Source organism: Fundulus heteroclitus, chromosome 15 (assembly GCF_011125445.2).
Source record: "Fundulus heteroclitus isolate FHET01 chromosome 15, MU-UCD_Fhet_4.1, whole genome shotgun sequence".
In the NCBI taxonomy this organism is placed as follows: domain Eukaryota; kingdom Metazoa; phylum Chordata; class Actinopteri; order Cyprinodontiformes; family Fundulidae; genus Fundulus; species Fundulus heteroclitus.
The window spans coordinates 9552808-9566931 of record NC_046375.1 but is presented as its reverse complement, the minus strand read 5'-3'; the positions used below and the strand labels follow the sequence as shown (position 1 = coordinate 9566931).

Below are 14124 nucleotides of genomic sequence, written 5' to 3'. Positions count from 1 at the left end.
TGTCTGTGTGGATTGCATTTTCTGCTTTTCTTCTGCAGTCCTAATCCGTTCAGCATAATCATCGTGACGTGTCCCGAAGTTCTGCTGCTGGACGTTGGCTTTGCTTGTTGCCTGGTTTTCAGGAGCCTCTCGCATGCATCATTAATCTCCAAATAATATCAACAATTAATCAAAAAAGTCCATTCAGCCTTTGTCTCGATGACAACCTCCCACTGCAGACAAAAATACGCAGGCTGTTCAGCTGTGTTTACGCAGTCGTTTGGCCCGAATCCCCGTCTGACCTCCCTTATACCTCAGCAGTCAATCTTGACAGCTCCAGTGCTGAAGTTAAGTCTGTAGATGTGCGCCTGTGTACATGTATTAGTGACAGGGCAGAAAGAGGAAGGACATGGAACGTTAGCTTGCTATCATAACACCATCGGAGCGGTTAGGATTGTTGGCTCTTTAAAAGTCCAGATTGTTGAGGGTAGGCTGGGGGTCTGCGGTGGGAGAGGGAGATGTTTGAATATGAGGGAGTCTGCCGTCTATATGAAGTCATTGGTGGCTCTGGGCTCAGACACAGCGGTAATTAAGGGGGATCCTCTTTCATTCGTGGTTGAGGGTAGGGGCAGCGCATCGAGACTGGCTGTCCATTCCTGGTTTGCAGCGTTTACATCTATGCATTTATGTTTCTGTCTTTCCGTTTGGTTCCCTAAATAAGGTGATTGAGAGTGGAAGGTTTGCATTTATGGATAATCTCGATGAACTTAATTGATGTAAAAAAAAAAAATTAAAAAAAATGATCTTTGTGTTTAAGATTTTCTTTTTACTCAAAAGTTTACACAGCACCAAAAAGATGGCACAAACCACACTACAACTGTCAATCTTGAGACCTCCCAGACCAATGTGTCTGTCATCTTAGGAATTTTTGAAGCCTGCCAGGAAGTCAGCAAACAACCGTAAAGTATTCAGTGAGTGTAGATAGTTGCATACATGTAGTTATTTCAAATAATAGTCATAGTCCTAAATATTTTTTTAACATTTTCTCCTATTACAATCAAACGTCAATGAATTTAATTAAAATATTTTGTGATATACCAACACAAACTAATGCATAATTATGAAGTAGATGTAAAAGGATACATGGTTTTCAATAAAAAAAATAATAATATCCAAACACCATGGTATACATTTCTGCTCAATCTTCTTTACTTTGTCACCTGTAAGTAAAACCCTGTGCAAATAACCAGCTTATGACCCTTTTTATTAGAGTATTAGCATATTAGAGAACAAACATCAACATAAAGACCACAGAACACACCAGACAGGCTGGGGATATCTGTCACATGTGGGATATGGGAAACATTTTATAGAATGTGCTTTTGTCAGATGATGCCATAACTGAACATTTTGGCCAACATGCAAAATGTTATGTGTGGAAGAACATTGAACATCACCCTAAACAAACCATGGTGGTGGCAGCATCATGCTGTGGAGATGCTGTTCTTCAGACACAGGAAAGCTGGTCAGAGTTGATGGGAAGATGGATGAAGCTAAATACAGGCAGTCCTTTGCGTCCTTAAATATATAGCAAGCAACACAACGCAATTGTTAAGCCAAACCCTACCCAAGCATGTGCCTGCGTTAGGAAGGCCCAGTCAAAGTCCAGACCTTAATTCCATTGAGAAGCTGTGGCAAGATTTGAAAACGGATGCTCTCCATTCAATCTGACTGAAATTTGAGGCATTTTACAAAACCTTCTATCTATAGATGTGCAAAGCTGGAACAATAATGCCCCAGAATATTCTCTGTCTTTACTGCAATGACTTTCATGATTATCACATACATTTTCAACAAAATTAATTGATTGTCTTTTTTTTATGACGAGATAAAATGTGCCAAAGGTGAAGGGGTGTGAAAACTTTTGGAAAATCATGTATTTCTGTAAGAAATAGGGGCAAGTATTATTTTGATTTACATTGAAGACTCATTATCAGCCCAGACCTGCCTATGATTTATGAACCTTCGCAGCTCCAGCTTCTTTGTCACTTAGCCCAAGGGATGGGCTTGCTCCTTAGAAATAACACAGATGCAAATGACCTGGAACTCTCCATCAGTCTCCCTTTAGATTACAAACACTTTGCACAGCCGCCGCTGCCAGGCTTCATTTACATTCTCTCCCTTAGGAGGAAGTCCCTATGATTTGTTTGTCAAAGTACTGCTACAGAGATCCATAAGTAGAAAGAAAATGTAACTCCATATAATTGATGAGAATGAAGTTGAAAACAAATTTCTAACCCTGAAAATTATTCATAATGAAAACGTAAATATTTGCTTTCAATGTAGCTACCTTAGACTGATTAATGAATCTTCTGTGGGGTATTTTTTTTTTCAGAAAGCAACCTTTTGAAGTTTCTTTCTTCCTATGATTACTTTTCTTCAAAGTCTCCATCATATATATTCTACTGAGAAGAAAATTCTTTGTTTAACTTTGTGCCAGATTTGATCCAATCTGACAACTAACTCAAGCTGTTGTTTCAAACACAAAGAAAAGAGTATTATTTTTTTTAACTACATATTTGAACAGTAAGTAAAATCCACAAATTTACACATAAGGATCTGGGAAAGGATTTATACTGCAAAAAGGTATATATTGGGTCATGTTAATATTTGGGTCATAGAATGCCTTGCAAATGTATTCATCTCTGCTTAAACCTTTTCACATTTTGCCCCATTCAGTGGGATTTGCAGTGTTAGTTATATACTGCATTGGCCAAAAACCTCAACTTTGGCTAAAATTGTGTATCATTTTCTCTCCTATTGATAATTATGCTCTGCTTTTTGTTAGTCTGTAACATAAAAGTATAACGGAATCAGTTTAATTTAGTGATTGTACTGTAATGAAATGTAAAGAACGTGTTTAAGGGCTGTAAAAAAAAATTGCATGGCATGGTATTTATTTATTTACTTGAAGATCTCCACAAAATCATTTTGTATCTGATGCCATTCCTGCTGTGTAAAGTGAACCCCAATGGCGACTCTGTGCTACATAAAATCCCTATAAATTGAAAGTAAATTGAACCAAACATGATTTCTGAAGAGTCATTCTAATCCTATTAACTCCAAAACAAGAAGTAAAAAAAAAAAAAACCTATCCCGAGCACATTTCCTCTTTTTCTCCCCTAAGAGGTATTAAAGTCTTGAACCTTATATCAAAATGAAGGGGAAGATTTTTCCAAACTACCCTCCAAGGCTTTACATCAGGTCTTTCCTATGTGGAATAATAGATCAAAACCATCACAGCCTGTTTCGAACCGTACACCACAGACTTTTGAGGGTAGTTAAGGGAATCTGAAATAAACCGATCCAGTTGCAGAGAAGGAAATTCATTAATTGTAGCGTTCTGCTGGTTTTCTTGCAATTTGGGGCCGTTGTAGGATGCTACATTGCCCAGTCATCTCCAGCCTTGAGTGTGTAACCTCAGAATGGAAATAAGATCTTAAACAAATGCCAAATATAATTGTACTATAATATATTTGCCCCATGCACAAAACCTGCGCTACTGCTTCAACTTTAGCCCCCAACAGATCCCCCTACGACGTTTCTGTTGGACTATATCAAATATATCAAATGAAAAAAGTACTTTGACAGAAATAAGGGTTTAGTGGTCTCTGTGGAGCTTTCAGTCAAAGATCCATGATGTTAATTTGCTGCTCTCTAGATCTTAGGTATGCTGCTATTCACAATGCTGTTGGAGGGGTTTTAAATTTTGCAGGTCTTAACCATATTTTGTATATAAAGGCATCACAAACTTATAGCTTATAACCCACATACGTCTTTAAGCATAAAACAAATAAAAGTGGGTGAAAGTCAAAAAGTGAAAACACATAAAAATGTCTGCATTTGGAATAAATTAAGTCGTCTCTTCTAATAAGCACTTTTTAAGAACATCTATCATATTTGGAAAGTGACAGTATGTTGAGGACCTATTAAGCTTGCCTGGCAGATGTGTTACTCGGGAAAAGTTACGTCGTGTGGGAGTTTGATTGTTTTTTTTCTCAGCTTTTACCACATTGGCCATTCTGCAGGGTCTGTATTTTATCCTCTGCATGAAACTATGTGAGCTACCAGCACTGCTAGCTTGTACAGCGGGATTACAGAACAGGCAAGGTTGCTGTGGTGCTTGTCACAAATCAAATTACAGCCTTGTTTTACCTACAGGTGTGCATGCTGGTGACCTACTGTCTGTAAATAATTCAGGGGATGTAAATTATCTGTATAAAGGCAACATGTATACAGTTATTTCATACAACCCTGTGTACAGTGGCAGGTTTGCTCTAATTTCCATTGAAGATGCAACTTTTTGCTTCGTAGTACATTTGGTACACCACCTGGCCAGGGGCTCCAATGTCCATTTCTCAGCCTGCCTGTCAAATCTGTATAAGAATTACTACCATTATTATTCATAAAACCCATTGTGTCATCCCTGACATAATATCAACAGCCATCTACAAATTTCATTTTGTGTTTGGTGTGCTTCACTGTCTGTAAAGTAAAGCCAATCCGGATGGATTTTAAAAAAAGCAGTCTCGCTAATAGTCAGCAGGGCTATGCTTTATGCATGCAAAAAAACAGCAAAATTTACATTGTCCTTTGACAATTGGTATTTAATTTAAACAATCCAGCGGTAAGGATTTTTTGTTTGTGCAAATACAGCTAACCAAACTGTTTTGGCTTCAGGCTTTCGTATTTCTGCGCAGGTATCTGTTCATCTTGTAACTATATGCACTAACAAGCAGGGTCCATATCTCAGTAACACTGGAATAATCTTGGAGAGACAAAAGCGAGTAAGTCATAGTAGAACTGTTTATGGAAACTGTAAAAAACCTGTTCAAGGTAGCTATAGATTTTTAAAACTTAAATTAAAGGGGCCTAGTCACATATTTTGACCATAAAGAGAAAACACAAAAAATGTTTTATTCATCCTAAAAATAAAACAATATACACCAAGCGTTCATCCTGATAGAGTTCACTTAGTCCTTTTCGAGCCTGAAAAGAAGTTTGCACCAAGCGAGACCAGCAGACATAAACATTGTTGTGCCGTCTGCCGGCAGTACCGCAGACTTATGAAAAAGCAAGATGGCAACAATTGACTGAGCTACTGGAAGAGCCAGTAGACCGTCCTCTGATGCCTCGCATTAAAGTGACAGCTCGGCGTGGTCGAAGACCAACTTGATCTACCGGGTTAGGGTTATTTAACCTCTTTATTTTCGCATCTCCGCGGGATGTTGCTGACTCGCTCTGCTCCATCACAGACATACACACATAGACGCCTAGTTGAGCTCTGAATCACACATCGCCATCACCGTCATATTGGAGGTGGCATTCCCCTGAGAAGATGCCTCTTTCATGTGTTCACGTGGAATTGTACCAGTCGATTTCCAGTACAAACCAGATCTATTGGCATTATCTTTCACAGGTAAGAATAAAAATTTACTTATTATTGTATTTATTCATTATAATGCCATTAGAACGTTGTATATATGTCTAGGCTCCATCGCTTCTCCTTGTTTACTCAATACACACATAGGGAATATCGAACTTCCAGCCATGTTGTATTGTTATGGCAAATATACACAAAAGCACTTCGTTTACTAACAAAGAGACCAACAATGAAGTGTAAAACACAGAAATAAAATATAATAAGCCAACAGGGTGCATTTAGTCGGAATATTTTTGTATGTAACCAGAGTTAGCTACTAGCGTAATAATTTGTGAAGTCATGGTACGTGACTAGGCCTCTTTAAATTACATTTCTCCTTCATGCTTCTAAGTGTTCCTTTTGTCTGTGAATATAATTCAGTGAGTGGCAGAATGATCGACCCTGCCTGTGTTTTTTAACGGAAGACGATCCCAGCGTCGGAGCCTGTGGTTTTTTCAGATATGGCTGCTTTGGGGCTGACTTATATGTAACAGGGGAAAAGAGGAAGATAAAGATGTAACTCACACACTTGCGGGTTTGAACAGTCACAAATGGTTTTGCAGAAGAAACATAGACACAGACGCACATTGGCCAATGATGCTCCGTCTAGTTATGCACATTCATTCCATGTCAGCAGAGGAGACTGTGGGGAAGATGTTTATTTTGGCCCGGTTGTATGAAGCTGCTGTCCAGCCAAGCCGGCAGTAGCTGCTGCTGGGACCCATCATTCCCTCTTATGGTTAATTCTATAGCTGGAACCTTGGTCAACACAATCCCCATAACACATACGTGTTTGATGGTGCATTCACTGAACCGAGTGATTTTTTTTTTCAGGTATCTACAAACACGGATGCTTGCACACACATATGGGTATGTGACTCAGTGCTTTACAGTTATCAGTCAGAAGAGGAATTTCAGTTCTTTATCTCTAAACTAGAGTTTAGCATGATTTTAAATCAGTTTTTGGCCTTTCTTGGAAATGGAACTGGAGCAGAACAGACTCACATGTTATACCGGCCCAGGACATGATACAAACATTTTGTTGCATGATCAGTTTAGTAACCTAAGTTCTGGAGACAGAAAAATAGCGACAATATTGACAGTTTAAAAAGAAATTGTTTAAATCCCAGTGCAGAAGCTGCAGCAACCCTCTAAATGTTCTCTGTTCTCATAACACAAAGCTGACACTGCATTTTCTTTATCCTACTTGTCTCTCTCGTCGCTGTGTGTGGTGGCATGATAAACATGGGTCGTCGTGCCAACTTGTCTGTCACTTTTCTAGTTGTTGTGAATCCTGCAACCATTGCTCTGACTGTGCAGTATATATGGGCAAGTTTTAGTAAGTCAATATTTTCCTGTAACCAAGATCAAAACACATTTGCTTTACATGCAGGCATGTTCTCCTGTCTTACCCATTTTAAAGAGTGTCTAAGAGTAAAGGGCCTCTGTGCAAAGGGACATTTATGTCCATCATGGATTATTAATTGAACATTTGTAGACACGTGGATATTTTTTTAAGTACAGAATGAATTACATGAAAAATCTCTACTGACATTTAGATTGTGAAGGCTGTGCAACGGTATATTGCGTCAGAAACAATTCTTTCTCAGTGTGGGATTTTATTTATTGCAGTGAATAAATATATTTAAGAAAGAACATAGATCTTTCTGCATTACATAATATTGCAATAGACAATTATTTTAGATCATTTTAATGCATCTTTTGTTTGCAGGGCTTCTTTAGACAGACAACCTTTCTAAAATGACCATTCTAAGCTCAATTTGAATGCATTGTATTATATACCTAGGATTTAAATGTAGTCACATTTGAAGTTTTCTACATGATTGGTTTGTTTTGTTTAACCTGATTATATATTGATGGATAGGAATTTATCGCGTTTACCTTTTAAAGCCCATTGAGTTGAATGGCAAATTCTGAATTGAACTGAATATCTTTACCGGGGGGGCAGCACTGTATATGTTGTCTTTTTAACACAATGCCACAATAGTCTACTGCAGTTCAACAAAAAAAAGTGGCTCCCAATATATAATCTGTGAATAAGGCTGAGGAACGTCAGGTGAGTTTCTGTGATGTACTGATTTGTAAGATTTATGCTTTTCCAGCATGTTCAGTCAGCTGATGTCTGCCGAACATCTTGTATCCCTTTACTTTCACCATCTGGTATTTGTTGGCTCTGAACTGTACCCATTCAGTAACACCAAACTTAATAGTTCTCCCTGTCTTTAATGTTTACACGCTCAGCAATACAGTATGTGATGCGGTCATATGTTTCTCATTAAGTCGAATGCCTAGTCAGTGTGATCTCAGCCTAGAGAGAGAGGGGCTGTTTAAAAGTAATAAAAATAAACTAATCTTGAACCAAAAAAAGGTGTTTTATTGCCTCTGATTTTTATCAGCTCCTCCTGCCAGATATCTTGTTCAACTTTGAGTCGAAAATAATCGAAATGCATCATGACCAACAGGTGTTAATGATTATGTGTGTGTGTTCTCGTCTCTGTCTTTTCTAACGCGGACAAAGTGGGTTTGACCACCAAGTCCCTGACTAATCAGAGTTTGAAGGAGCTTAGTCAGTGTTTTGTATCTAAAAGTAGTCGCTGTCGCATAGTAAAGCAAGTATGTTAATTCAGCCAATCCTGCTGCCAAATAATTAAAAGTGTATATTCAAAGTTTATTATCAGCAAAAATAGTCTTTGCAGGAACGCGCAGTCGGAGACTTTGTGATTTCTGATGCAAATGCAAAGCTCTGACCTGCAGTTTCCAGTTTCTCTATAAATACAAAACATAACCCCAGTGTATTTATTTCTAAAGTCTGGATTAATTAAAAAAGTAAACTTTAAAGCTAAAATGTCTCTAATAATATATAACAATTTGTAAAACCTCCAAAAGTTTCAAAGCTTTTCTCTCTGCATCACTGAAAGACAGTAATAGGTTAGATGCCAGAAGTATCCACACATAAAGCCCAATGTGCACGATATCATAACATATTGCTTTACATCATATCATTATAAAACAAATGAGGGTGGCGTGTCAGAGAATTTATAAGAGGGGGAGTGTCTCTGGCGTAGGCAGGTTACGCCCTGGACAACTCGCCAACCATCACAGGGCAACACAGACACACCGGACAAACAACCATGTACACTCATACCCAGGGGCAATTTAGAGAAACCACCCAATCTTACAGTCAGATTTTAGGATTGCGTGAGTTAGCCAGAGTACATCTGGATGATCCACACATACACAGGGAGAACAGCGTCAACACACTTATATATACTTCCTCTGATCTTATTTCCTAAACACCCAACAGATACAGAAAATAGCCACCTTTCTTCGATGGATGACAACTTTAATACCAGGAAGTGTTGCTGTCAGTGTGACAAGTCCCTGTGTGTGGTGCATTTTAGGGGTGGGAATCTGTAGGCATGTGGTATTTAAATTAGATTTCAACTCAGAGGGCAATGGTGCAAGGATACATTGATTATTAAAATAACATGACCACCCATCTATAAAACACAGTCATTCCTTCAGCCAAGGGCTTTTACCTTAACAAAAAACTGAAATTAAAGACTTTAAAATGTGAAGCTACAGAATACAGCCAAAGAGCTCTGAAAAATAAATTATCGTTAATCTTTGCACATTCCAGACAGCTGACCTAATTCAAAAGTAAAATATAACGCAGAACCAAGATATCTCACTGTATTTGTTGTGAAATCTAAATTATTCTTAGTGATCTGCCATTTCCGCTACGTGTGGTATTCAACTCATTCCTATTTAAACCCATGTGACTGTCACTCAGACCTCTCATTTGAAGCGCAAAACAAGCAAACAGTCACGCGTTAGAAAATGCACACTTGCGGTGACATAAGATTCCCTTGCAATAGCTTAAAAGCTCGGCCTTCTGCATTCCTCAGAATTAGTCTATAAATTAGCATTAGGATAATTGGAGCTAGCTGCTTGTTAATTGGGTCAGAACTGTCCGTGCCAGCATCTTGAGGGCCTGGAAAATATATGATGTCCTCACCCAAGCACTCACTGATCGTAGTATTAGTTTTCTTGTGAAATCTGGTTACCTGGTTATTTCTGAGTGCTAAGAAATCAAGAAAACTGGCAATCCCAGAATGCTTAAAACAAGGCTTGCACAAATCTCCGGCCGCAAATATCAGCATACAAACACATTTAGTAAAGGCAGCACCCAGCTACGCGGAGATTTCCTGTTCTGTTCTTTAAGCATTCCCCGGAGATCACCACAGAGATTTAGATGTAAAAAAAACAAACAAAAAATCTACAAGGTAAAGACGGAACTGTGAGTCATTCAGACGCTTTGATTGTGCTTTGTACATATAGTTTGGGCTATACTGAGGAGAGAAAACCAACAAGATAAGACTGCTAAGAGAGTAGCTTGGTATGACTGACTCATTTATTTACATCCGGGGCATTCAGTAGTCTCATCAGCTCTGTTTGCACATACTACAAAGTGTATCGTTATCATATGTTGAATGGACGCTAAATAAGATCATAGCATAGTCAATGTTTGCTGTGTTTTTCTTTAAAAGACTCCAGTCCAAACGCTAAGGCTAACATATGGTGAGACAACTCCCACTTTTGTTTGGTTCTATTCAAAAACTCGCCAACTAGAAACTCCTCACTGCTTAATTTCATCCCCCTTATTTTTTTAGTTTATATATTAATGGTTTACCAAAAGCTAGAAAATAGCCAGATGTTAAATAAATTACCCCATTTTGTGTGTCAGCAAAAACAAAAACAGATAGCAGAGGAAGTAGCAGGTGTGTTATAGTGAATTACAAATAATCTTTGGAGTTATAAAATTACAATGTGGATATCCTTTGTGATTACAAAGAAAACAAATTAATTAAATGTTAAAGGAATGGAGATAAATCAAATGAATGAGTTAAAATTCTTACTTTAAATTAAGTTAATTAAAGCAGTACAACAGAGTATTCATGCCATGGTATTTTCTTTGTTATATTGTATGACAGTTTGAAGCAAAGCCAGTCAAGCTACAGCAGCATCCCTTTGGTCTTAGGCTGTATAACCATGCTCTTAGCGTAAGATCAGAAACCTGTCAAATGACATTCCTGCCGAATTAGCAAGCAATATAATTTACAAAATGTTGACAGCTTTATAGACTCCTCATTTCTAAAAATGCATTTTCAACTGTGTAAAAGCCATGGCTTCAGAAATACTCTGCCAGATGGTAAATAAACAAGATGACAGAGTTAGAACTAGGGATGGAACAAAAAACAATTACAGAATAGGGCAACATACTGTACAGCCATACTTGGGCAGTCATCCTTCTTAGTATTAGGTCTGACACTCAATTTAGTACACAAGCGAGACAATGGCTGAAACTGAAACAAACAAGTAAAAACTGACTAAAAAAATTACTTAGTTTTCTGCTCTTATTTGTTTTTGTATGTTTAATATTTATAAATTGTTGCACTGTCTTGGCTTTACTGTTAAACCATGGGTTTTGTATTGCAACAATGTCATGTTGGATGAATGAATTTGTGTAAAGCGATTGTCCTAACAGTAAACGAGACAGGAAATGGAAGTATATGCATGACATTTGTTTAGCGTTTCATATGAAATAATGTTTAATGTTGTTCCAGGTTAGAATTATTAAATAATGTATCACTTGCAATGTTGCTATTTCGTTTCTTGTTAAGAAATTTTAACATTTTTTTATATTTGAAACAGGACTAAAACAGCTTTCTTTATTATTATTATTATTTTTGTTTCATTATGTTTTTATTTATTTACATTTTTTGCCGTTTTATTTAGTTAATGTAGCATTCTTTAAATGTTGCTGAAATTAGCGCTGCTGGATTCTCCTCCTTCTGCCCTCCTAGTCATCCCAATTAACTCAAGCAATGACTTCTCTGTGTGATCCTTCCTGTCTTTATGGCCCTATTAAAAAAAGGCCAGGTTCCATGTTAACAATAATGTCTGCTACAACTGGTGAACTTTCTAAAGTCTATTGTTCTGCAGACGGGAGTCAGAGCCACTTATGTCCAAATAGCCGTTGCAGCGCTCTGCATAGGAAGCTCTTTCCAGAGTGGAGGAATGTTCCGCATTCAGCTCAGTCAAGCATTTGTCTTCTTTAGACAGGTAACATAATAGACAAAACCCCTTAACATTCAGGCAGTCATGTGTGTGGCTTCACATAAAAACAAATATATTACTCAGCACATGCGAAAATTGACTTCTGTTTTTTTCCTCCTAAATGGGAACCCGCTTTTTCAAACTGCAAAACTAGGCACACCTGAACAAGAACCCAACAAACTTGTCAAATACAACGACTGCGCATTGTTTTCCCAAATACTACCTCCATCTTTTCCGATCTGTGACTCGTGCGTCTTGTTTTCGTTTATATGCGGAGAATGTTGAATCAGAAAACCGAGGGAGCAGACTAATGTTTTCCAGTCTGTGGCTGGTTTCAGTTTTCTTCCTACAGTGGATGAGGAGGAGGGGGATTATGGGAGAGTTGGCAATATTGTGTGTGTTTGGAGGGGGGGGGGGGTCTGTCTGGGGGGCTGGGAGTCAAAATTAAATTATTTGGGAATCTTGCTGGAATTATGCTGTACTTTTGCACAAAGGCACAGGCGATCTTTTTAGATCTGGTGTTTTAAAGTTGCCTGTAATGAAAGTTTTTAGTTTGTTAACCTCCACAAATTACCTCCACTGCTCAGCTTTTCTCTCAGCAGTGCATATATGGGGCTTTAAACAGTCTAAGGAAACCATCCACTCAGCATGCGAGATGGGACTTGTCAAAGCTGGTGATTAGGTTAAAGATTTATCTACCATTAGGAACCGCTTTGGCTTCCTAGTCCTCGTTAAGATGTTTGCTAATGTACCAAAGCTCACAACGTCCTACATGGGCTTACTCATTTGCTAATTTCTAAAAAAAAAAAAAAAAGAAAAAAAAAGAAAAGATTAAACAAACACATTTAGGCAAAACGTAGAAAACCTTATGGCTTAAGAGCATTTTGGAAAATATATAGGAGGAGTATTCAGGAATTGTTTGAAAGAGGGACACATCGGTGGCGCGTGTAGTAGGAAGAGCGGTGGTACAGCAGTACATGCGTGAGCCATAATAATGGGAAACTAACTTTTCTGCTTGCTAAGTTGGTGAAAACACGCTGAGGGACGGGCTGGGGAACAGAGACCGGCATGTTCTGAGTCATTTGTTGAAATTTTGGCTGCTGTAAGAGACAAGATAATTTTTTTTAGGTGCTGAGCAGAGAAATAGATTTTCTGTGGGGGTTTTGTTCTGGCATTTCATTCAAATCTTCACTACTTTTTATATTTACTGATGCAAGCTTATCTTGACAAATAGGAAGACGTCTCCCAGAGGAGCTGTCATAGCAGTGCTACATGCTATATACTGTAAATTATCAGATCAGATCCGCCCACAGACCCAGCGGCCTACGGCTGGTGGGGGTTTGCACTTTGTGTGTGTCATTTCTGTGATTGCAGCATTTCTCTTTTGCAGCATTTTTCCATTCCACGTGTTTGGCGTGTTACCCTATATTTTGGGTTCAGAGTACTTTTTGTGTTTGCAGTGCATTTATGTATATATAGAACGCTTCTAAACTCTTTCCTACATATCTAACAAGAGATAAATAATAACACTGAAGGGAGTGGACGTAAACAATCGACTGGATAAGATAGCCATTAGCCAGGTGCAACTTGGAGCACCCAATAATTACAGCCCAGCTATTTCCTGCTCTTTTGGCTCTGGGTTAGCTTACCTGTTCTTTTCTTACTTAACATTCATTCTAAACATAGAAATGTGGGTTGTTTGCAGGTATGCTGGCAGAATGTCTATCTGTGTTTATCTAGCATGGATTAGTGGCACAGCTGAGTTAAAAACAGAATCAGGGGTTCTGCTGTGGCATCGGGAAGTGCGACAAACACTGGCTTGTTCGTGTATAGTCACAACATCCTTAGGTTTTAAAATCAAAACCTCTCATCCATTTACCTTATGCTAGAGAAGTAGGTTTTGTCCTCTCACAGGTCATTTTCCAAATATGCTTGGGATGACCATTTACACCAGCAAGCTTAAAATGCAATTATATTGTGATGTATGTTTAGATATATCTTTGTCCTAATTCGTCTTTATTTGTTCCTGCTCCTTTATAATTGAGTTTTGGTGAAAAAAAATAGGTAGGGAAAAAAAAACTCTCAAAGTTGTTTTTATTTGTAGTTCATTATTGATATTCATTTTGCGTATAGGGATTGCTGTATACACGAATAGAGTTTTGGAGAAAAATGTGAGCAAAGCTTCATTAATTGTAAGGGATTACATTAACACGATGGTGATAAAAAGGGATGTCTTGACCAAGCTTTTTTGTCCCCAAGTCTGACCCGAGTGATTTAGATTAGGCAGTTGCCGATTGAGAGTGCAGGCTAAAATCTACAAGGTAAAATCTATCAATATTTAAAATATAATAAAATCATTCAGAGTTCAGTAAATCAACAGAGTACCTTCCAGGAGTATTGAATGGTGTGCTTAAGTGCTGTGATTGTGTTCCACTTAATTCACTCAACCTGTGGCATTCAGGACACTGCAGTCTCTGCCAATGTTTCTTGAAAGTGACAGATATTTAGACCCAAACAAGGTT

The 14124-nt window shown here is 38.1% G+C and overlaps 1 protein-coding gene across 1 annotated transcript in view; it reads left to right on the top strand.

Moving 5' to 3' along the window:
• LOC105929540 (protein eva-1 homolog A) overlaps positions 1-14124 on the top strand; it is a 119090-nt gene that overhangs the window by 67745 nt on the left and 37221 nt on the right. The window lies entirely within an intron of this gene.